A 24,329-nucleotide genomic window follows, 5' to 3' on the forward strand; every position below is an offset into this window, starting at 1 on the left:
GAACCTCTCTACTGTGATGTTAAATATCAATGCCAGATTCACCTCTCTATTGTTATCTCACATATCAATGTCAAACGAACATCTCTATTGTGATGTCATATATCAATGCCAGACAAGCCTCTCTACATTGATGTTGAATATCGATGCCAGATTCACCTCTCTATTGTGATGTCACATATCAATGTCAGACGAACCTCTCTACTGTGATGTTAAATATCAATGCCAGATTCACCTCTCTATTGTGATGTCACATATCAATGTCAGAAGAACCTCTCTACTGTGATGTTAAATATCAATGCCAGATTCACCTCTCTATTGTGATGTCACATATCAATGTCAGAAGAACCTCTCTACTGTGATGTTAAATATCAATGCCAGATTCACCTCTCTATTGTTATCTCACATATCAATGTCAAACGAACATCTCTATTGTCATGTCACATATCAATGCCAGACCAGTCTCTCTACATTGATGTTAAATATCAATGCCAGATTCACCTCTCTATTGTGATGTCACATATCAATGTCAGAAGAACCTCTCTACTGTGATGTTAAATATCAATGCCAGATTCACCTCTCTATTGTGATGTCACATATCAATGTCAGAAGAACCTCTCTACTGTGATGTTAAATATCAATGCCATATTCACTTCTATATTGTGATGTCACATATCAATGTCCGACGAAACTCTCTACTGTGATGTTAAATATCAATGCCAGATTCACCTCTCTATTGTGATGTCATATATCAATGCCAGACGAAGCTCTCATCATTGATGTTAAATATCAATGCCAGATTCACCTCTCTATTGTGATGTCACATATCAATGCCAGACGAACCTCTCATCATTGATGTTAAATATCAATGTCACATTCACCTCTCTATTGTGATGTCACATATCAATGTCAGACGAACCTCTCTACTGTGATGTTAAATATCAATGCCAGATTCACCTCTCTATTGTGATGTCACATATCAATGCCAGATTCACCTCTCTACTGTGATGTCACATATCAATGCCAGACTCACCTCTCTATTGTGATGTCACATATCAATGCCAGACCAGCCTCTCTACATTGATGTTAAATATCAATGCCAGATTCAACTCTCTATTGTGATGCCACATATTAATGTCAGACGAACCTCTCTACTGTGATGTTAAATATCAATGCCAGATTCACCTCTCTATTGTGATGTCACATATCAATGTCCGACGAAACTCTCTACTGTGATGTTAAATATCAATGCCAGATTCACCTCTCTATTGTGATGTCACATATCAATGCCAGATTCACCTCTCTACTGTGATGTCACATATCAATGCCAGATTAACCTCTCTATTGTCATGTCACATATCAATGCCAGATTCGCCTCTCTATTGTGATGTCACATATCAATGTCAGACCAGCCTCTCTATTGTTATGTTAAATATCAATGCCAGACCAGCCTCTCTACATTGATGTTAAATATCAATGCCAGATTCACCTCTCTATTGTGATGTCACATATCAATGTCAGATTCACCTCTCTATTGTCATGTCATATATCAATGCCAGATTCACCTCTCTATTGTGATGTCACATATCAATGCCAGACCAGCCTCTCTATTGTTATGTTAAATATCAATGCCAAACCAGCCTCTCTACATTGATGTTAAATATCAATGCCAGATTCACCTCTCTATTGTGAATTCATATATCAATGCCAGACCAGCCTCTCTACATTGATGTTAAATATCAATGCCAGATTCACCTCTCTATTGTGATGTCACATATCAATGTCAAACCGGCGTCTCTATTGTGATGTCACATATCAATGTCAAACGAACGTCTCTATTGTCTTGTCACATATCAATGCCAGACCAGCCTCTCTACTGTGATGTTAAATATCGATGCCAGATTCACCTCTATATTGTGATGTCATATATCAATCATAGACCAGCCTCTCTACATTGATGTTAAATATCAATGCCAGATTCACCTCTATATTGTGATGTCACATATCAATGCCAGACCAGCCTCTCTACATTGATGTTGAATATCGATGCCAGATTCACCTCTCTATTGTTATCTCACATATCAATGTCAGACGAACCTCTCTACTGTGATGTTAAATATCAATGCCAGATTCACCTCTCTATTGTTATCTCACAAATCAATGCCAGACGAACCTCTCTATTGTGATGTCACATATCAATGTCAGACCACTCTCTCTACATTGATGATAAATATCAATGCCAGATTCACCTCTCTATTGTGATGTCACATATCAATGCCAGATTCACCTCTCTACTGTTATGTCACATATCAATGTCAAACGAACCTCTCTATGGTGATGTCACATATCAATGTCAGCCGAACCCCTCTACGTTGAAGTTAAATATCAATGCCAAATTCACCTCTATATTGTGATGTCACATATCAATGTCAAACGAACGTCTCTATTGTGATGTCACAAATCAATGCCAGACGAACCTCTCTATTGTGATGTCACATATCAATGCCAGACCAGCCTCTCTACATTGATGTTGAATATCGATGACAGATTCACCTCTCTACTGTGATGTCACATATCAATGACAGACCAGCCTCTCTACATTGATGTTGAATATCGATGACAGATTCACCTATCTATTGTGATGTCACATATCAATGTCAGACGAACCTCTCTACTGTGATGTTGAATATCGATGCCAGATTCAACTCTCTATTGTGATGTCACATATTAATGTCAGATGAACCTCTCTATTGTAATGTCACATATTAATGTCAGACAAACCTCTCTATTGTGATGTCACATATCAATGCCTGATCAGCCTCTCTACATTCATGTTAAATATCAATGCCAGACCAGCTTCTGTACATTGATGTTGAATATCGATGCCAGATTCACCTCTCTATTGTGATCTCACATATTAATGCCAGACCAGCCGCTCTACATCGATGTTAATTATCAATGCCAGATTCACCTCTCTATTGTGATGTCACATATCAATGCCAGACCAGCCTCTCTACATTGATGTTAAATATCAATGCCAGACCAGCTTCTCTACATTGATGTTAAATATCAATGCCAGATTCACCTCTCTATTGTCATGTCACATATCAATGCCAGACCAGCCTCTCTACATTGATGTTGAATATCAATGCCAGATTCACCTCTCTATTGTCATGTCACATGTCAATGCCAGACCAGCCTCTCTACTGTGATGTTAAATATCAATGCCAGATTCACCTCTCTATTGTGATGTCATGTATCCATGCCAGACAAGCCTCTCTACATTGATGTTAAATATCAATGTCAGATTCACCTCTCTATTGTGATGTCACATATTAATGTCAGATGAACCTCTCTACTGTGATGTTAAATATCAATGCCAGATTCACCTCTCTATTGTGATGTCACATATCAATGCCAGATGAACCTCTCATCATTGATGTTAAATATCAATGCCAGATTCACCTCTCTATTGTGATGTCACATATCAATGTCAGACGAACCTCACATCACTGATGTTAAATATCAATGCCAGATTCACCTCTCTATTGTGATGTCACATATCAATGCCAGATGAAACTCTCTACATTGATGTTAAATATCAATGCCAGTTTGACCTCTCTATTGTGATGTCACATATCAATGCCAGATTCACCTCTCTGTTGTGATGTCACATATCAATGTCAGACGTACGTCTCTATTGTGATGTCACATATCAATGCCAGACCAGCCTCTCTACTGTGATGTTAAATATCGATGCCAGATTCACCTCTCTATTGTGATGTCACATATCAATGCCAGACCAGCCTCTCTACATTGATGTTAAATATCAATGCCAGATTCACCTCTCTATTGTCATGTCACATATCAATTCCAGATTCACCTCTCTATTGTGATGTCACATATCAATGCCAGACCAGCCTCTCTATTGTTATGTTAAATATCAATGCCAGACCAACCTCTCTACATTGATGTTGAATATCGATACCAGATTCACCTCTCTATTGTGATGTCACATATCAATGTCAAACGAACGTCTCTATTGTGATGTCACATATCAATGCCAGACCAGCCTCTGTATTGTGATGTTAAATATCAATGCCAGACCAGCCTCTCTACATTGATGTTGAATATCAATGCCAGATTCACCTCTCTATTGTGATGTCACATATCAATGCCAGACCAGCCTCTCTACATAGATGTTAAATATTAATGCCAGATTCACCTCTCTATTGTGATGTCCCATATCAATGCCAGACGAACCTCTCATCATTGATGTTAAATATCAATGTCACACTCACCTCTCTATTGTGATGTCACATATCAATGTCAGACGAACCTCTCTACTGTGATGTTAAATATCGATGCCAGATTCACCTCTCTATTGTGATGTGACATATCAATGCCAGACGAACCTCTCATCATTGATGTTAAATATCAATGTCACATTCACCTCTCTATTGTGATGTCACATATCAATGTCAGACGAACCTCTCTACTGTGATGTTAAATATTAATGCCAGATTCACCTCTCTATTGTGATGTCACATATCAATGCCAGACGAACCTCTCTTCATTGATGTTAAATATCAATGTCACATTCAAGTCTCTATTGTGATGTCACATATCAATGTCAGACGAACCTCTCTACTGTGATGTTAAATATCAATGGCAGATTCACCTCTATATTGTGTGTCACATATCAATGTCAGACGAGCCTCTCTACTGTGATGTTAAATATCTATGCCAGATTCACCTCTCTATTGTGATGTCACATATCAATGCCAGACCAGCCTCTCTACATTGATGTTGAATATCGATGCCAGATTCACCTCTATATTGTGTGTCACATATCAATGTCAGACCAGCCTCTCTACTGTGATGTTAAATATCTATGCCAGATTCACCTCTCTATTGTGATGTCACATATCAATGCCAGACCAGCCTCTCTACATTGATGTTAAATATCAATGCCAGATTCACCTCTATATTGTGTGTCACATATCAATGTCAAAGGAACGTCTCTATTGTGATGTCACATATCAATGCCAGACCAGCCTCTCTACATTGATGTTAAATATCAATGCCAGATTCACCTGTATATTGTGAGTCACATATCAATGTCAGACGAGCCTCTCTACATTGATGTTGAATATCAATGCCAGATTCGCCTCTATTTGTGATGTCACATATAGATGCGAGATTCACCTCTCTGTTGTGATTTCACATATCAATGCCAGATTGGCCTCTTTATTGTGATGTCACATATCAATGTCAAATGAACGTCTCTATTGTGATGTCACATATCAATGTCAGACGAACCTCTCTATTGTGATGTTAAATATCAATGCCAGATTCACCTCTCTGTTGTGATTTCACATATCAATGCCAGATTGGCCTCTCTATTGTGATGTCACATATCAATGCCAGACCAGCCTCTCTACTGTGATGTTAAATATCAATGCCAGATTCACCTCTCTATTGTGATGTCACATATCAATGCCAGACCAGCGTCTCTACTGTGATGTTAACTATCAATTCCAGACCAGCTTCTCTACATTGATGTTGAATATCGATGCCAGATTCACCTCTCTATTGTGATGTCACATATCAATGTCAAACGAACGTCTCTATTGTGATGTCACATATCAATGCCAGACCAGCCTCTCTACATTCATGTTAAATATCAATGCCAGATTCACCTCTCTATTGTGATGTCACATATCAATGTCAAACGAACGTCTCTATTGTGATGTCACATATCAATGCCAGACCAGCCTCTCTACATTGATGTTAAATATCAATGCCAGATTCATTTCTCTATTGTGATGTCACATATTAATGTCAGATTAACCTCTCTATTGTGATGTCACATATCAATGTCAGACGAACCTCTCTACTGTGATGTTAAATATCAATGCCAGATTCACCTCTCTATTGTGATGTCACATATCAATGCCAGATGAACCTCTCTGTCATGGTCCTGAGTCTGAGGACTCAGTGTTTTGTGTTTCCTTATGCTTTTGTTCATTCCGAGTATGTATTCTGTTGTGAATTGCCATTTGTTAGGTTTCTGTTCTTTGCCTGCCTGCCCCCACTTCTGTGTTCCCTCCGTCTGTCTATGGTGTCACGGTCCTGGGTCGGTTCGACCCAGCATTTTGAGTTTCTTATGTTTTAGTTTATTTTCTGCATTATGGATTGTTCTTTATCCTCTGGTGCTTTGATTGTAATTGTGTTCTGTTCCTTTGCCGATCATGATGAGTATTCTGGTTTGGGGTTTTGTTAGCTTGCCCTCATGTTTAGTTTAGGTGGCCTGTGTTTGGTCTTCTCTGTCTGTCCGTGATGTTATTGTGCTTGCTTATGAGTCTGCGTCTGTGTCTCTGTCTGTCGTGTGCTTCCTGTTTTATTCTGAAGGTCCCCGTCTCATGTGAGTGTGTTCAGTTTACGTTTCCCCTGTCCCGTCAGCTCTGATTTCTCCCAGGTGTGTTCCCCTCCTGTCTCTCATCCCTTGATTACTGCCATGTGTATATAAGCCCTGTGTTTCCTTTGTTCTCTGTCGCGTCGTTAACGTCTTCTGCCCTCACTCCCTGTGTGTTCTGTTCGTCATGCCAGCCTAGTTGTTTTTCAGTATAGTTAGTTTTCTGTTCGGTAACCCCTGCAATAAAGCTGTTTGTTCGGAATTCACTTTCGCTTCCGTGAGTCCTGCATCTTGGGTCCTTCCTCTCTGCCTGCCTGCACACAGCCGAGACATGACAGAACGACGCGACCACAACCTGGACCCAGCGGGCTCGTCCCGGGAGTGTGATATCTCCCGCATTCAATGTCTGGTTAAGCGGATTTCCCATACAACGGACGCTAAGGTGATGGCGATTGGAATTAACGCTATCAAGGCGATTCTGGAGGGGAATCCTCATTTGCATCAGCTCAGAGAATACATGGCCTTGATGGACCAGCTGCATGAAACTCATGAGGTGTTACAAGCTCGGGAGCTTGCAGCCTTTGCCCGCGCCCAGTATTCTTCGCCGAAGCCATCGCATCGACAGCTGCCACAACATACGGAGCTCTCCGCGGAGTCGTCTGCCGCACAGCAGCAATCGTCACGGGGGAGAGGCATTTCCGCACCGCGGCCACAGAGCTCCACTACTTGCAGCTCAGTGCTTAATTCACCTGCCTCCTGCTTGGCGGCGATGTGGTCGCAGGATGAGGACGAGGACGTCTTTTTTCCATCATCACCAGTTTCTCCTGTCGCCTCAGCCCCTGCCGCCAGGAGGAAGCGGCGCCGCCGCCGTCATTCCTCAATACAACCGGAGCCCAATCACTCGTCAGAACTGCAGGCAATGGTGAGTGACGTTGACTGTACCCTTATTGCTTCACCTGCGAATAGTAATGGGGACTGTTTTCCTCTCATGGCTAAGAGTAGTGAGGTGAAGGCAGTTTGTTCCATGGACATTCACCCCGGCCCTGTAGAAAGAAAAGACTCCCTGACTGATTACGTTGATGTTTGTTCCGCTGAAGAATCGGAATGTACAGGCAAAACTCTGATTGTGCACCCTCTGTTGGAGCCAACTAAGAACTTTTTTGTCGATACCAAGCCAACCCCGGACAGTTTGAATTCAGTTTTGACATATACTGCTGAACCTATTAATAATGCTGTGGGTTCTCAATCCAAGAATGGAGAGGGAGACTTAACGGGCTGTTTCCGCCCTGTGCTCTTAGAGCCGAGAAGCCTAAGCAGAACTGTTTCTTCTGAACTCGTTCAGCTGGTTAAACCGAGCCCTAGAGGCTCAGGGGAGCCAATACCACCCCCTGCATTACGTTCACTACAAACACCACTTCAACCGTTAGCTCATTCAGCAGCCCAGCTAGCTCTTCAGCTGCCCTCAGCTCAGTCAGCTGCCCAGTTAGCTACTCCGTTACCTATAGCTCAAGCATCTGCTCCTTCACTAGTTTCATTCACACCACAACTGTCACTTCAGCCTTTATCGACCCAGTCTCCTGCTGAGCAGCCCTCTTTTCTCACCCGTGTTAAGCAGACAGACATGCCCAACAGGGCTGTAAACATTCCTCAAGAGCTGGCCAGTTCTGAGACTGAGATACACTCCAGGGCCTCCCCAGAGGCTGGGTTTCAGCCCCCAGCAGACTCTGGACCCCTGGAGGTTAAGAAGCCAGCTGAGGACTGCACCCGGCCGTTGCTGCCTGAGCAGAATCAATGCTCTGTGCAGCTGCAGTCTGCTGTGTGTTTGCCAGAGGCCCGTGTGCCTGCTGGTTCTGTTTTGTCCCTGCCAGAGGCCCGTGTGCCTGCTGGTTCTGTTCCGTCCCTGCCAGAGGCCCGTGTGCCTGCTGGTTCTGCTCTGTGTTATCCAGAGGCCCACGTGCCTGCTGGTTCAGCCCTGCGTGTGTTAGGGGCCCCTGTGCCCACTGGTTTTTGGACTGTTTTTGCTGGGGGGCCCGAGGAGCCCGTCCAGCCTTTTGCCTCGTCCGCTGGAGGGCCCGAGGAGCCCATCCAGCCCCAAGACTCGTCAGCTGGAGGTTCAGGAGAACCTAGCCAGCCTTCTGCCTCGTCAGCTGGAGGGCCTGAGGAGCCCGTCCAGCCTTTTGCCTCGTCAGCTGGAGGGCCTGAGGAGCCCGTCCGGCCTTCTGCCTCGTCAGCTGGAGGGCCTGAGGAGCCCGTCCAGCCTTCTGCCTCGTCGGCTGGAGGTTCTGGAGAACCTAGCCAGCTTCCTGCTTCATCATCCTCATCAGCTACATCCACGCCGCCTACAGCCGTCTCCTCATCTGCTTCGGCGCCGCCTGCAGCCGTCTCCTCATCTGCTTCGGCGCCGCCTGCAGCCGTCTCCTCATCTGCTTCGGCGCCGCCTGCAGCCGCCTCCTCATCCGCTTCGGCGTCGCCTGCAGCCGCCTCCTCATCCACGGCGTCGCCAGCTGCAGCAGCAGCCTCCTCATCCATGGCGTCGCCAGCTGCAGCAGCAGCCTCCTCATCCACGGCGTCGCCAGCTGCAGCAGCAGCCTCCTCATCCACGGCGTCGCCAGCTGCAGCCGCAGCCTCCTCATCCACGACGGAGGATGCAGCGCCTCCGTCGCCAGCTTCCACGAGGTCGCCCGCTGCAGCGTCTCCGGCTTCCACAAGGTCGCCCGCTGCAGCGTCTCCGGCTTCCACGCCGTCGCCAGCTGCAGCCTCAGGATCTTCATCTTCGCCAGCTGCAGCCTCAGAGTCTTCATCCTCGCCGTCGTCCGGCCCAGCTTCAGCTTCACCCATGCCGTCGCCCGGCCCAGCCCCCTCATCGGCTTCACCCACGCCGTCGCCCGGTCCGGCTTCAGCATCTTCATCATCGTCTGGTCCAGCTCCTGCATCAGCTGCCTTGTCTGGTCCAGCCTCCGCCTCGCCTGGTGCTGCGGGGGCCACGCAGCCTTCAGGTCCCCGACTGCCGCCTCTACATCGTCGGTCATCTGCCAGGCCGCTTGTTGGGCATCTTCGCCACTGTGGACGACCTCCTGAACGCCGCCACTGTCTTCCGCGTGGCCGGCCAACGGACTTGAATTGCCGCCACCGTTGCCGCCCGCACGGTCGGCCCCCTGAACTGCTTTCTCGCCGCCGCCGTTGCCGCCCGCACGGTCGGCCCCCTGAACTGCTTTCTCGCCGCCACAGCCTTCCGCGTGGCCGGCCTCCGGACTTGCTCTCTTGCCGCCGCCGTTGCCGTCCACACGGTCGGCCCCCAGAACTGTTCCGGCGCCACTGTCTACTGCGTGGCCGGCCTCCGGACCTGCCCCGCTGCCTTTCACACGGTCGGCCTCCGGGACTGCACTGTTTTGGCCTCCTGCACTGTCGGCCTCCGGGTCGGCCTCCTGAACTTGACCATCTGGGTCTTTCTGGGCTTCGTCCCTCCTTCCTGGACCCCCGCCGCCCACCCTGGTTGGGTTGTTTTCTGTTTTTTGGCCGGTTTTTGTGTTTCTGTTGGGCTGTCTGGAGCCAGCCCTTGAGGGGGGGGTACTGTCATGGTCCTGAGTCTGAGGACTCAGTGTTTTGTGTTTCCTTATGCTTTTGTTCATTCCGAGTATGTATTCTGTTGTGAATTGCCATTTGTTAGGTTTCTGTTCTTTGCCTGCCTGCCCCCACTTCTGTGTTCCCTCCGTCTGTCTATGGTGTCACGGTCCTGGGTCGGTTCGACCCAGCATTTTGAGTTTCTTATGTTTTAGTTTATTTTCTGCATTATGGATTGTTCTTTATCCTCTGGTGCTTTGATTGTAATTGTGTTCTGTTCCTTTGCCGATCATGATGAGTATTCTGGTTTGGGGTTTTGTTAGCTTGCCCTCATGTTTAGTTTAGGTGGCCTGTGTTTGGTCTTCTCTGTCTGTCCGTGATGTTATTGTGCTTGCTTATGAGTCTGCGTCTGTGTCTCTGTCTGTCGTGTGCTTCCTGTTTTATTCTGAAGGTCCCCGTCTCATGTGAGTGTGTTCAGTTTACGTTTCCCCTGTCCCGTCAGCTCTGATTTCTCCCAGGTGTGTTCCCCTCCTGTCTCTCATCCCTTGATTACTGCCATGTGTATATAAGCCCTGTGTTTCCTTTGTTCTCTGTCGCGTCGTTAACGTCTTCTGCCCTCACTCCCTGTGTGTTCTGTTCGTCATGCCAGCCTAGTTGTTTTTCAGTATAGTTAGTTTTCTGTTCGGTAACCCCTGCAATAAAGCTGTTTGTTCGGAATTCACTTTCGCTTCCGTGAGTCCTGCATCTTGGGTCCTTCCTCTCTGCCTGCCTGCACACAGCCGAGACATGACACTCTCATCATTTATGTTAAATATCAATGCCAGATTCACCTCTATATTGTGATGTCACATATCAATGTCCGACGAAACTCTCTACTGTGATGTTAAATATCAATGCCAGATTCACCTCTCTTTTGTGATGTCACATATCAATGCCAGATTCGCCTCTCTATTGTGATGTCACATAAAAATGTCAGACGAACCTCTCTGCTGTGATGTCACATATCAATGCCAGACCAGCCTCTCTACATTGATGTTAAATATCAATGCCATATTCACCTCTCTATTGTGATGTCACATATCAATGCCAGACGAACCTCTCATCATTGATGTTAAATATCAATGTCACATTCACCTCTCTATTGTGATGTCACAAATCAATGCCAGATTAACCTCTCATCATTGATGTTAAATATCAATGCCAGATTCACCTCTCTATTGTGATGTCACATATCAATGCCAGACGAACCTCTCATCATTGATGTTAAATATCAATGCCATATTCACCTCTCTATTGTGATGTCACATATCAATGTCCGACGAAACTCTCATCATTGATGTTAAATATCAATGCCAGATTCACCTCTCTATTGTGATTTCACATATCAATGCCAGACGAACCTCTCATCATTGATGTTAAATATCAATGCCAGATTCACCTCTCTATTGTGATGTCACATATCAATGTCAGACGAACCTCTCTTCATTGATGTTAAATATCAATGCCATATTTACCTCTCTATTGTGATGTCACATATCAATGTCAGACGGACCTCTCTTCATTGATGTTAAATATCAATGCCATATTCACCTCTCTATTGTGATGTCACATATCAATGTCAGACGAACCTCTCTACTGTGATGTCACATATCAATGCCAGACCAGCCTCTCTACATTGATGTTAAATATCAGTGCCTGATTCACCTCTCTATTGTGATGTCACATATCAATGCCAGACCAGCTTCTCTATATTGATGTTGAATATCGATGCCAGATTCACCTCTCTATTGTGATGTCACATATCAATGCCAGACGAACCTCTCTACTGTGATGTCACATATCAATGCCAGACCAGCCTCTCTACATAGATGTTAAATATTAATGCCAGATTCACCTCTCTATTGTGATGTCACATATCAATGCCAGACGAACCTCTCATCATTGATGTTAAATATCAATGCCAGATTCACCTCTCTATTGTGATGTCACATATCAATGCCAGACCAGCCTCTCTACATTGATGTTAAATATCAATGCCCGATTCACCTCTCTATTGTGATGTCACATATCAATGCCAGACCAGCCTCTCTACTGTTATGTTAAATATCAATGCCAGACCAGCCTCTCTACATTGATGTTGAATATCGGTGCCAGATTCACCTCTTTATTGTGATGTCACATATCAATGCCAGACCAGTCGCTCTACATTGATGTTGAATATCAATGCCAGATTCACCTCTCTATTGTGATGTCACATATCAATGTCCGACGAAACTCTCTACTGTGATGTTAAATATCAATGCCATATTCACCTCTCTATTGTAATGTCACATATCAATGCCAGATTAACCTCTCTATTGTGATGTCACATATCAATGCCAGATTAACCTCTCTATTGTGATGTCACATATCAATGCCAGATTCGCCTCTCTATTGTGATGTCAGATATCAATGCCAGACCAGCCTCTCTACTGTGATGTTAAATATCAATGCCAGACCAGCTTCTCTACATTGATGTTGAATATCGATGCCAGATTCACCTCTCTATTGTGATGTCACATATCAATGCCAGATTCGCCTCTCTATTGTGATGTCACATGTCAATGCCAGACCAGCCTCTCTACTGTGATGTTAAACATCAATGCCAGATTCACCTCTCTATTGTGATGTCACATATCAATGCAATATTCGTCTCTCTGTTGTGATGTCAAATATCAATGCCTGACTAGCCTTTCTATTGTGATGTCAAATATCAATTCCAGTTTCTCTTCACTGCTGTGATGTCAAACATCAATGCCAGATTGGCCTCTCTATTGTGATGTCAAATATCAATGCCAGATTGGCCTCTCTATTGTGATGTCAAATATCAATTCCAGCTTCGCCTCACTGATGTGATGTCAAATATCAATGCCTGACTCGTCTCTCTATTGTGATGTCAAAAATCAATTCCAGATTCGCCTCTCTATTGTGATGTCAAATATCAATTCCAGCTTCGCCTCACTGATGTGATGTCAAATATCAATGCCAGATTGGCCTCTCTATTGTGATGTCAAATATCAATTCCAGATTCACCTCTCTATTGTGATGTCAAATATCAATTCCAGCTTCGCCTCACTGATGTGATGTCAAATATCAATGCCAGATTGGCCTCTCTATTGTGATGTCAAATATCAATGCCAGATTGGCCTCTCTATTGTGATATTAAATATCAATGCCAGATTCAGCTCTCTATTGTGATGTCACATATCAATGCCAGATTCGCTTCTCTATTGTGAAAACAAATATCAATTCCAGATTCGCCTCTCTATTGTGATGCCACATATCAATACCTGAATCGCCTCTCTATTGTGATGTCACATATCAATGCCATATTCACCTCTCTACTGTGATGTCAAATATCAATGCCAGATTGGCCTCTCGATTGTGATGTCAAATATCAATGCCAGATTCGCTTCTCTATTGTGAAAACAAATATCAATGCCAGAATCGCAACTGTTGTGGAAATTTCTTAACAAAGCCTGCAGACACGATGAGCGGTTAAAAACCCAACACTTTATTTCCCATGCATGAGGAGAGACGTCAGTCAGGGGCACTGAAAGTAGTCTCTCCCAATGACCAGTTCAGGTCCCTTTTATAAACAGTCACGGAACAAAAGGCTTTTACAGTTGCAGTTCACACCTTGGCTCTAAACAGAAAACTCTCTATCACCTGTGTGAATCTCCCCCACTCTGGGGTCAAGTCTTCCTGTGTGAGCTTCCGTCTCCTGGGGGACATTCACCAGTTTCTCACCGTCTGTCTCCCAGCGTGAATGAGGTGTGAACCAGACATACTAAACTAAGTAACATGAAAGCATTTCATCAAGACAATACATTAAAAGAGATCCCACAACCCATACTAAACTAAGTAACATGAAAGCAAGACAATACACTAAAGAGAAATCCCACAACAGTTCCCACCCTTTTGACTGCATCTCAATCACTAGTACCAAGGATTTCTCTTCCTAACATTCTGTTAATTACATCAGCAATATCGCACACTCAAAAAGGTTTCACAATATGCATCATTCTTACAGTGTCAGGAAAATAATTTCACTCATCACAATCATCCTCGTTCTTGCTATCATCATTGTAATTTCCAGCTTGCAACAGGGAAAGGTGCAATTTTCGGGAACTCACATCTCCTTCAGACCTTTACATTGCACAGATCAAAAATGACAGTCTAGGGGGTTGAATATACATAGTGTAGTCGAATGTGTCCATCATGCTCAATCAAGCATTTCCTCTCATCTCGTGGGTTGCTCCTTCTGTTGCACGAACCTCCTTGGATGTTGGTGTGGTGCCCAGCCGCTGATCTCTCCTGAGGCTCCACCAGAGGGCAACCATCAGCCCACTGAAGAGCATCAGAGCTACCCCAGTGATGAGGTGCTTTCTGGCTTGTCGCATTGTTGCAGGTAGAGGGTAGACTGCCTACTACCTGAATGAAGTGTGGGGATTATTCTGCCCCGTTTGTCTTTTCTAGTTGCTCCTCCATTCTGGGTGGTTCTCCTCCAAACAGCTTGCAGTGGCTGGCGTGGATCCAAGTAACTCGTTCTCCAACTTTCACCGCTGTTTGTGTGGTCAGTAGGACTTGGAATGGGCCCAGCCACCGCTTTGCCTTCCAGTGTCTCCTCCTGAAATCCTTCACTAGCACCCAGTTTCCTGGTTTGAACGGCTGCAGGGGTCCTTCTGCTGGCCTGGGCAAGGCTGCTTTCACTGCTCGGTGCACCTGCGAGAGAGGCCTCGAGAGATTTTGACAATACACAATCATTTCGCTGTTGCACAACTCTGTGGACATGCCAGTCCATTTGGGGGGTTCTGCCCCCACTCTGGCAGGTCGTCCATACAACACCTCATAAGGGCTGAGGTGTGCTGGAGGTCTGGTTCGTGTGCGCACATACATCAGCACGAGGGAAGTGCTTTTGGCCATGTGAGGCCAGTTTCTTCACAGCACTTTACCAGTTTGGACTTTAAGGAGCCGTTCATTCTCTCCACAGCACCTCCAGATTGTGGATGATATGCACAGTGTGTTTGCAATTTGAAACCTAGTTGCTTGCTGATCTCCTTCAATGCCTGGTTCACAAAGTGAGTACCATTATCACTTGTGATTTTTCCCGGGATACCCCACCTGGGAATGATTTCTGACAGGAGGGCTTTTGCTACTGCACTGCTGTCTGCACTTTTAGTGGGGAATGCTTCTACCCACTTAGAGAACATGTCCACTACTACTAGACAATACTTCTTCCCCTCGGCTGGTGTCAATTCAATGAAATCTATCATTAGATGGTCAAAAGGCATGTCTGGTGGGGGATGTGCTGCAGTGTTTACCTGTACTGGGCGTCCCACATTGTTGGTCGCACAAATGAGACACTTTTTGCAATGCCTCTCAGCTGCTGTGGAAAACCCTTTGGTGAACCACAGCGATGTTACTGCTTGTAGCATCCCCCCTTTGGACGCATGGTCCAACCCATGTGTCCATTTTAGAAACCAGGGGAAGAAGTGTTTAGGGAGACATGGGCGGCCGTCAGGAGATCGCCAGACAGAGTCGACCAGTGGGCAGCCATGTTTGCGCCAGAGAGTTTTCTCTTGCTGGGAAGCAAATGACTGTACAGCAGGAAGATCAGCAAGGTTAGGCGTGGACAGTGGGGCCAAGACAAGTTGGAAAGGTAGGCCTCCTTCGGCTGCTGCTTTGGCTGCTGCATCGGCGGCCGCATTTCCTTGGGAGACAGAATCAGTTTTACCTGTGTGTGCTGCACACTTCACTACAGCAATGCGAGCAGGCAGGAGGATGGCATCCAGCAGCGCTGCTACCTGGTTAGCATTGAGGATGGGCTTCCCATCAGATTTCAGGAACTTTCTGTGCTTCCACAAGGCCCCAAAATCATGCACGACACCGAACGCGTAGCGAGAGTCAGTGTAGATGGTGGCCGACTGACTCTCCGCAAGTTTACAGGCTTCTGTGAGTGCCACAAGTTCTGCAGTCTGTGCTGAGAAGTGTCTGGGCAATGAGCCTCAAACGAGAGTGGCATGATCAGAACACACAGCAAAACCCACCCGGTTAGTTCCACGTGAATCACGTGAGGAGGAGCCATCTACATATAACACTATGTCAGAGTTCTCGATGGGAACATCTAACAAGTCAATCCGAGGTGTACAAGTTTCACCCAATACAGCAGTGCAGCTGTGTGGTTCACCATCTTCTCGCGTGGGGAGAAGAGTGGCTGGGTTGAGTGTTGTGCATCGTTTCACTGTGATGTTGGGCATGTCAAGCAGTATGGAAGAGTACCTGAGCCAGCGAGCAGCAGAAAGGTGTGAAGTTTTCTGCTCCAGCAAAATGAGAGAAACTGCATGGGGTACCTGCACTGTCAGAGGAGAGTACCCTACAATGTCACGTGAGGCGAGCACGGCCTTCTCACACGCAGCTACTGCGCGTAGGCATCCAGGCAGTCCTGCAGCTACTGGGTCAAGCTTGGAAGAGTAATAACCCACCGGGAGAAGTGGATCACCATGCTGCTGTAAAAGAACAGAAGACATGAAACCATTCTTTTCATCCACCATTTGTGTGTATGGTTTGGATGGGTCTGGAAGTGCTAAAACGGGCGCTGTTTGCAGCAGTTGTTTCAAGGAAGTGAAGGCAGCTTCAGCCTCTGGTGTCCAAGAAATGCGATCATTGGCTGACAGACTTGCACCATGAATGAGCGCAGTAAGTGGAGCCTCCACAGAGGAGTAGTGTGGAATGAAATTGCGGCAGTATGATGTGGTTCCTAGGAATGACATCATCTGTTTTTTGGTGTGGGGTTTTGCAATGGTCATCACAGCTTCCACCCTCTTGGAGGAAATCTGGTGAGAGTTGTAAGAAATCACATGCCCTAAGAATGTGACTTGCTCTTTACAAAACTGCAGTTTTGACTTACTAGCTTTGTGGCCCTTGTGATGCAAATGCGTCAGTAAAGTGAGAGAATCTGCCAGACACTGCTCTTGTGTGGGTGCACACAGTAGCAGATCATCGACATATTGAAGTAACACTGTGCCTTGGGAGAGGATCAAGTCTGACAGGGAGTCTCTTAAGGCGGCATTGTAAATCGTGGGGGACTCACAGTAGCCTTGACACAACCGAGTGAATGTGTAAGCCTTTCCCTGGAACTCAAAAGCAAACCAGAACTGGCTATCTGGGTGAACTGGAACAGAGAAGAATGCATTAGTGAGGTCAGCAACAGTAAACCACATAGCACCAGATGGTATTTGGGACAAAATGGTGTGGGGGTTCGGAACCACGGGGGCTCTGGGGATCACAGCCTTGTTCACAGCTTGTAAGTCCTGCACAAACCGCCACTCAACAGGCTCATTTGGTCCTCTGATTTTCTTCACAGGGAATAGTGGAGTGCGAACCGGAGAGGTGGGGCATGGGATAATTACTCCAGCCTTTAACAGGGATTCAAACACAGGAGTAATCCCCTCTATGGCTTCCTGTTTCAGAGGATATTGTCTTTGGCATGGTCTAAAAGAGGACTTTGGAGTGATTACCACAGGCTCACAATCTTTAATTAGGCCTACATCATACTTAGATGAGGCCCACAGGCCGTCAGGCACCTCTGTCAGCAGGGGGTGTGAGGAGTTTAGAGGAGGTGTCGTTTGAAGTAGACAGTGTGAGACAGCTATGTTCACTAGCTCAACTGAGCGGACACAATGGACTGTATATGTCATGGTTTTTCTGTAGGCTTTCATTTCTCGAGAAAACAAAACTGTGGGATCCTCTGTAGGTTCCCAATCGCAAGCGCGGTAGCACCGGTGCATAAATTCTCCCATGTCTTCCCACTGGCAGCTGTGGGCTTTTGCTAGGGGAACATGTGGGACAGATGCATCCATAGTAAACATGTTTCTTTGCTCATCAGTGAGAGAAATCGCAAGCGCAGCAGATGTGGAGCTCCAAAACATACATGTCACAGTTAGTAAATCATTTTCGGTTCTGGACCATTCTTCCTCATAACTGTCATCAGGGCCATGCAGAGAAAAGTGAGATGTGCAACTCAACTCTCCAGGAGCCATAAAACAAACATCTGGAGGCATGCAGTTGCGAGTCGCTTGTATGAATTCTGCAACAAGCGGCCCCTCCTCCAGCTTCCACCCGTAAGTGAAAGCTGGAGTCACGGGGTTATATTTCACCATCATATAATCATAGTCAGATTGCGTGATTGTGATGCCATTATAGCAGGAGATTAAACTTATTTTCAGTTTGCACATCAAATCTCTGGCAAGCAAATTGACAGGGCACAGGTCTGAACACAGAAACTCGTGTGTGAATTTTCTACCCTGTCCGTCTACACAACACAGGGGTATGGTGAAATTTTCTCTCTGTATGGTTCCTGATGCTGATACAGAATGAGTGAACCTCTCGCCCAGCACGGGCTGGGGTGAGAGAGAATCTGAGCGTAGTACCGAGTGGGTGGCCCCGGAATCGACAAGAAATTCTACTTCCTGATTACAAACTAACATTTTATACAAGGGCAGTGATTTATATGGCGCGCTATTTAAATGTACATATGTACCAGCTGGTGACAAAGAAACGTGTTCTACATGCTCAAAAGTGTGGTGTATTAAAGTGTGTGTGTCTGTATGTAAAACACTTTCTACATCAATGGGTGTGTGTATGTGTGTGTGATTTTCACTTCCCTGTTCTGATGAGGTGGGCAAACCACAGCCTGAAGCGTGCTCTGGCGTCCTTTCCCCCAGGTCTCAGTCCGCCTGCACCCACTGTTGGCCCTGGTCACTTTGGCGTTGATGCTGGTCACCTCTAGGGTGGACGTAGTTAGGGCAGTATCGCCTCCAATGTCCATGTTCACCACAGGAAAAACAGGTATCTGGGTCTCCTCCAAACTGTCGTCGTTGTCGATCGCGTCTTCCTCTCCGACCTCGGTGGTGCCAGCTGCCTTTACCGTGGAAGTCACTCCGCGGGTTCGTTGCAGTCTTGTACAGCGTTAAGGCCGCGTTGTGGAGGTCGGCACTCTGTTTTTCCTCTCTCTTGCTTTTTCTTTCGTCAAGGTGGTTCTGAGCATGGCGGGCATGGCGTCGCAGTTCCGTTAACCGAGGTTCATCTTCTCCCCCCACATATGAACGCCTCACCTCGGCTGCCACGTCTGGTCTCAGTCCCCGGAAAATATGGCCGCAAAGATGGTGCTCATATGTGGAGGCGGAGGTGCCCGTCATGTCATCTTTGGGTATTCCAGCATTAACTTCAAACACAGTTGTCATGCGATGTATGAAATCGTCCACAGATTCATCCGTTCTTTGCTTGCAAGCCTGAATCTTTGACATGTCCACCTTGTCCGGGAAAACCTCCTTTAGCTTATCCATTAGGAGTGTTACTGTAGTACAATATTCACGGTTTTCGCCGTGCTCATAGGTCAGGTGTCGTATCCTCAGCATAGGATCAGGCAAGTGAGGTGATATTTTCCTCAGGTCGCATGGCTTCAGCTTGCCTGCCACTGCGCGTCTAATTTCTTGACCCGTGGGACGATATTCTTGGCAGAAAATTAGGAGCTGCTCACCAAACTTTGCACCCGACATGAGGGGGTCAGGTAGATGGCTTGTGGCGTCAGCGATGTCTGACTGTGTCCACGGTCTGTGAACTAAAATAGGTCCCTCGGGTCCCGCCACTTCCACCATCGGGAGCTGCAGGCTTTCTCCTTTTGCCTGCCGCTGTCTCTGCGTTTTATGCCCGGTCTGGAAATTTTCGACCTCCTCGCTGCTGTCTGTGTCGTCTGTATCGTCCCGCTCCTCATCAGTGAAAGAATATTCAGGCTGATCTGTGGCAAAAGGCAGGGCGTAATATCCATGGCGGTTGTCCTTACTTCTGTTCTTTCCTCTCACAGCTCTCGTCGCTTCAGCTCGCGGCGCGCTCCGTGTGTGGCTGAGCGCTGTGTCGGATCTGAGTGTCATTTTTCTCGCTTCCTCCTGGCGGGGCTGTCGCTCCTCAGTATCAGGATTGGCGCTTGCATCCTCTGGCTGTGGGGCGCGTGGTGCAGAGCGGGATGGGGAGGGAAAGGAGTCCAGGTCCGCATCGGCTTTCAGGCCCTGCAAAACAGCCTGTACTGGGGAAGCACAAACAGTGCGTGAACAGCAAAATGGTGTTTTGTTCTCCGTGTTATACGGAGGTGGAAGAGGCGCTGAGGCAGATTCTGCGTCAGCCTCCCTTCCACGCACTTCTCTAGGTAATTCTTTCAGAGCTGCTTTGTTTTCCCTTCTTTCTGCTTCTCTCATCCACATTTTCAAACATTCCTTCTCATCGCTTACCCTACGCAGATCTACGGTCCTATCTTTCCCTTTCCCCAATAATTTTGCTTCTTCCTCCCGCAACTGTTCCTCTATTTTCTTTAACTGGTTAACACTCAGCGATCCCTTTTCAGGAAACCCGTTTACTTTTTGCCACTTAACAACATATTTCATACACCCAATTCCCCATTTCTTAACCATACAGTCAAATATTGAGTTTTGTCCCCGGCCGCCTGGTGGAACGTCTGCCGCTCTACTGGATCTAGATCCCATTTTACTACACGAGGCGTCCCCCGTGAGGTTCCTTGCCTTCTACGGACCAAGGAACGAACACCGCCACTCCGTGCACTATAGTATGCAGAAATGGACTCCGACAGTATACCCGAACCGCTGTCCCTGTGGCGTACTTAGATCGAACACAGGTCTGGGCCGGCTTCTCCCCAACAGCGCGCCCGAGCCAATGTCCTTGTGATTGACCGTGCACAACACAAGCCTGGGGCCTCAAACCACCAGGATTTTCCTCCCAGAGACTCGAACTCCGGGGTCGGCAGGCGTACTCCCCCCTTTTCGGCCAGACAAAAAACTCTTGTGACTTGTATAAATGGTAGATACAGCTCACCGTTCTCCAGGAGTTCCCCTCGATTCGTCAAGGTGATCTCGGTGGTCGCTGAAGCACAGGCTCTGTGACTCTGCCTTTCTCTTTGCTTTTAAACAGCTGGCAGGACCGAAGCGTTTTGCTACCTCGGGGTGATCAGCCGTCCCAGAGCCGTCCTTCAGCGAGAACACTGGATCACCCTGCTCGCAGCGCCAAACTGTTGTGGAAATTTCTTAACAAAGCCTGCAGACACGATGAGCGGTTAAAAACCCAACACTTTATTTCCCATGCATGAGGAGAGACGTCAGTCAGGGGGCACTGAAAGTAGTCTCTCCCAATGAACAGTTCAGGTCCCTTTTATAAACAGTCATGGAACAAAAGGCTTTTACAGTTGCAGTTCACACCTTGGCTCTAAACAGAAAACTCTCTATCACCTGTGTGAATCTCCCCCACTCTGGGGTCAAGTCTTCCTGTGTGAGCTTCCGTCTCCTGGGGGACATTCACCAGTTTCTCACCGTCTGTCTCCCAGCGTGAATGAGGTGTGAACCAGACATACTAAACTAAGTAACATGAAAGCATTTCATCAAGACAATACATTAAAAGAGATCCCACAACCCATACTAAACTAAGTAACATGAAAGCAAGACAATACACTAAAGAGAAATCCCACAACACCTCTCTATTGTGAGGTCAAATATCAATGTCAGACGAACCTCTCTACATTGATGTCACATATCAATACCAAACCGCCGTCTCCGCTGTGATGTCAAATATCAATGCCACATTCGCCTCTCTATTGTGATGTCAAATATCAATGTCAGACGAACCTCTCTACTGTGATGTTAAATATCAATGCCAGATTCACCTCTCTATTGTGATGTCACATATCAATGTCAGACGAACCTCTCTAGTGTGATGTTAAATATCAATGCCAGATTCAGCTTTCTATTGTGATGTCACATATCAATGAAAGATTCGCCTCTCTACATTGATGTCACATATCAATACCTGAATCGCCTCTCTATTGTGATGTCACGTATTAATGCCAGATTCGCGTCGCTGATGTGATGCCACATATGAATACTAGACTCGCGTCTCTGCTGTGATGTCAAATATCAATGCGAGATTCGCCTCTCTATTGTGATGTCACATATCAATGCCAGATTTGAGTCTCTGCTGTGATGTCACATTTTAATGCCAGATTAGCCTCTCTATATTGAAAACAAATATTAATGCCAAAATCGCCTCTCTATTGTGATGTCACATATCAATGCCATATTCGCGTCTCTGATGTGATGTCAAATATAAATGCCAGATTGTCCTCTCTATTGTGAAGTCAAATATCAATGCCAGATTCTCCTCTCTATTGTGAAGACACATATCAATGCCATATTCGCGTCTCTGTTGTGATGTCAAATATCAATGCCAGATTGGCCTCTCTATTGTGATGTCAAATATCAATGCCAGATTGGCCTCTCTATTGTGATGTCAAATATCAATTCCAGCTTCGCCTCACTGATGTGATGTCAAATATCAATGCCTGACTCGTCTCTCTATTGTGATGTCAAATATCAATTCCAGATTCGCCTCTCTATTGTGATGTCAAATATCAATTCCAGCTTCGCCTCACTGATGTGATGTCAAATATCAATGCCAGATTGGCCTCTCTATTGTGATGTCAAATATCAATTCCAGATTCACCTCTCTATTGTGATGTCAAATATCAATTCCAGCTTCGCGTCACTGATGTGATGTCAAATATCAATGCCAGATTGGCCTCTCTATTGTGATGTCAAATATCAATGCCAGATTGGCCTCTCTATTGTGATGTTAAATATCAATGCCAGATCCAGCTCTCTATTGTGATGTCACATATCAATGCCAGATTCGCTTCTCTATTGTGAAAACAAATATCAATTCCAGATTCGCCTCTCTATTGTGATGCCACATATCAATACCTGAATCGCCTCTCTATTGTGATGTCACATATCAATGCCATATTCACCTCTCTACTGTGATGTCAAATATGAATGCCAGATTGGCCTCTCGATTGTGATGTCACATATCAATGCCAGGATCGCCTCTCTATTGTGATGTCAAATATCAATGCCAGATTCGCTTCTCTATTGTGAAAACATATATCAATGCCAGAATCGCCTCTCTATTGTGAGATCAAATATCAATGTCAGACGAACCTCTCTTCATTGATGTCACATATCAATACCAAACCGCCGTCTCCGCTGTGATGTCAAATATCAATGCCACATTCGCCTCTCTATTGTGATGTCAAATATCAATGTCAGACGAACCTCTCTACATTGATGTTAAATATCAATGCCAGATTCACCTCTCTATTGTGATGTCACATATCAATGCCATATTCGCGTCTCTGATGTGATGTCAAATATAAATGCCAGATTGTCCTCTCTATTGTGAAGTCAAATATCAATGCCAGATTCTCCTCTCTATTGTGAAGACACATATCAATGCCATATTCGCGTCTCTGTTGTGATGTCAAATATCAATGCCAGATTGGCCTCTCTATTGTGATGTCAAATATCAATGCCAGATTGGCCTCTCTATTGTGATGTCAAATATCAATTCCAGCTTCGCCTCACTGATGTGATGTCAAATATCAATGCCTGACTCGTCTCTCTATTGTGATGTCAAATATCAATTCCAGATTCGCCTCTCTATTGTGATGTCAAATATCAATTCCAGCTTCGCCTCACTGATGTGATGTCAAATATCAATGCCAGATTGGCCTCTCTATTGTGATGTCAAATATCAATTCCAGATTCACCTCTCTATTGTGATGTCAAATATCAATTCCAGCTTCGCCTCACTGATGTGATGTCAAATATCAATGCCAGATTGGCCTCTCTATTGTGATGTCAAATATCAATGCCAGATTGGCCTCTCTATTGTGATGTTAAATATCAATGCCAGATCCAGCTCTCTATTGTGATGTCACATATCAATGCCAGATTCGCTTCTCTATTGTGAAAACAAATATCAATTCCAGATTCGCCTCTCTATTGTGATGCCACATATCAATACCTGAATCGCCTCTCTATTGTGATGTCACATATCAATGCCATATTCACCTCTCTACTGTGATGTCAAATATGAATGCCAGATTGGCCTCTCGATTGTGATGTCACATATCAATGCCAGGATCGCCTCTCTATTGTGATGTCAAATATCAATGCCAGATTCGCTTCTCTATTGTGAAAACATATATCAATGCCAGAATCGCCTCTCTATTGTGAGATCAAATATCAATGTCAGACGAACCTCTCTTCATTGATGTCACATATCAATACCAAACCGCCGTCTCCGCTGTGATGTCAAATATCAATGCCACATTCGCCTCTCTATTGTGATGTCAAATATCAATGTCAGACGAACCTCTCTACATTGATGTTAAATATCAATGCCAGATTCACCTCTC

The sequence above is a fragment of the Pelmatolapia mariae genome, linkage group LG13, assembly GCF_036321145.2.
Source record: "Pelmatolapia mariae isolate MD_Pm_ZW linkage group LG13, Pm_UMD_F_2, whole genome shotgun sequence".
NCBI lineage: Eukaryota > Metazoa > Chordata > Actinopteri > Cichliformes > Cichlidae > Pelmatolapia > Pelmatolapia mariae.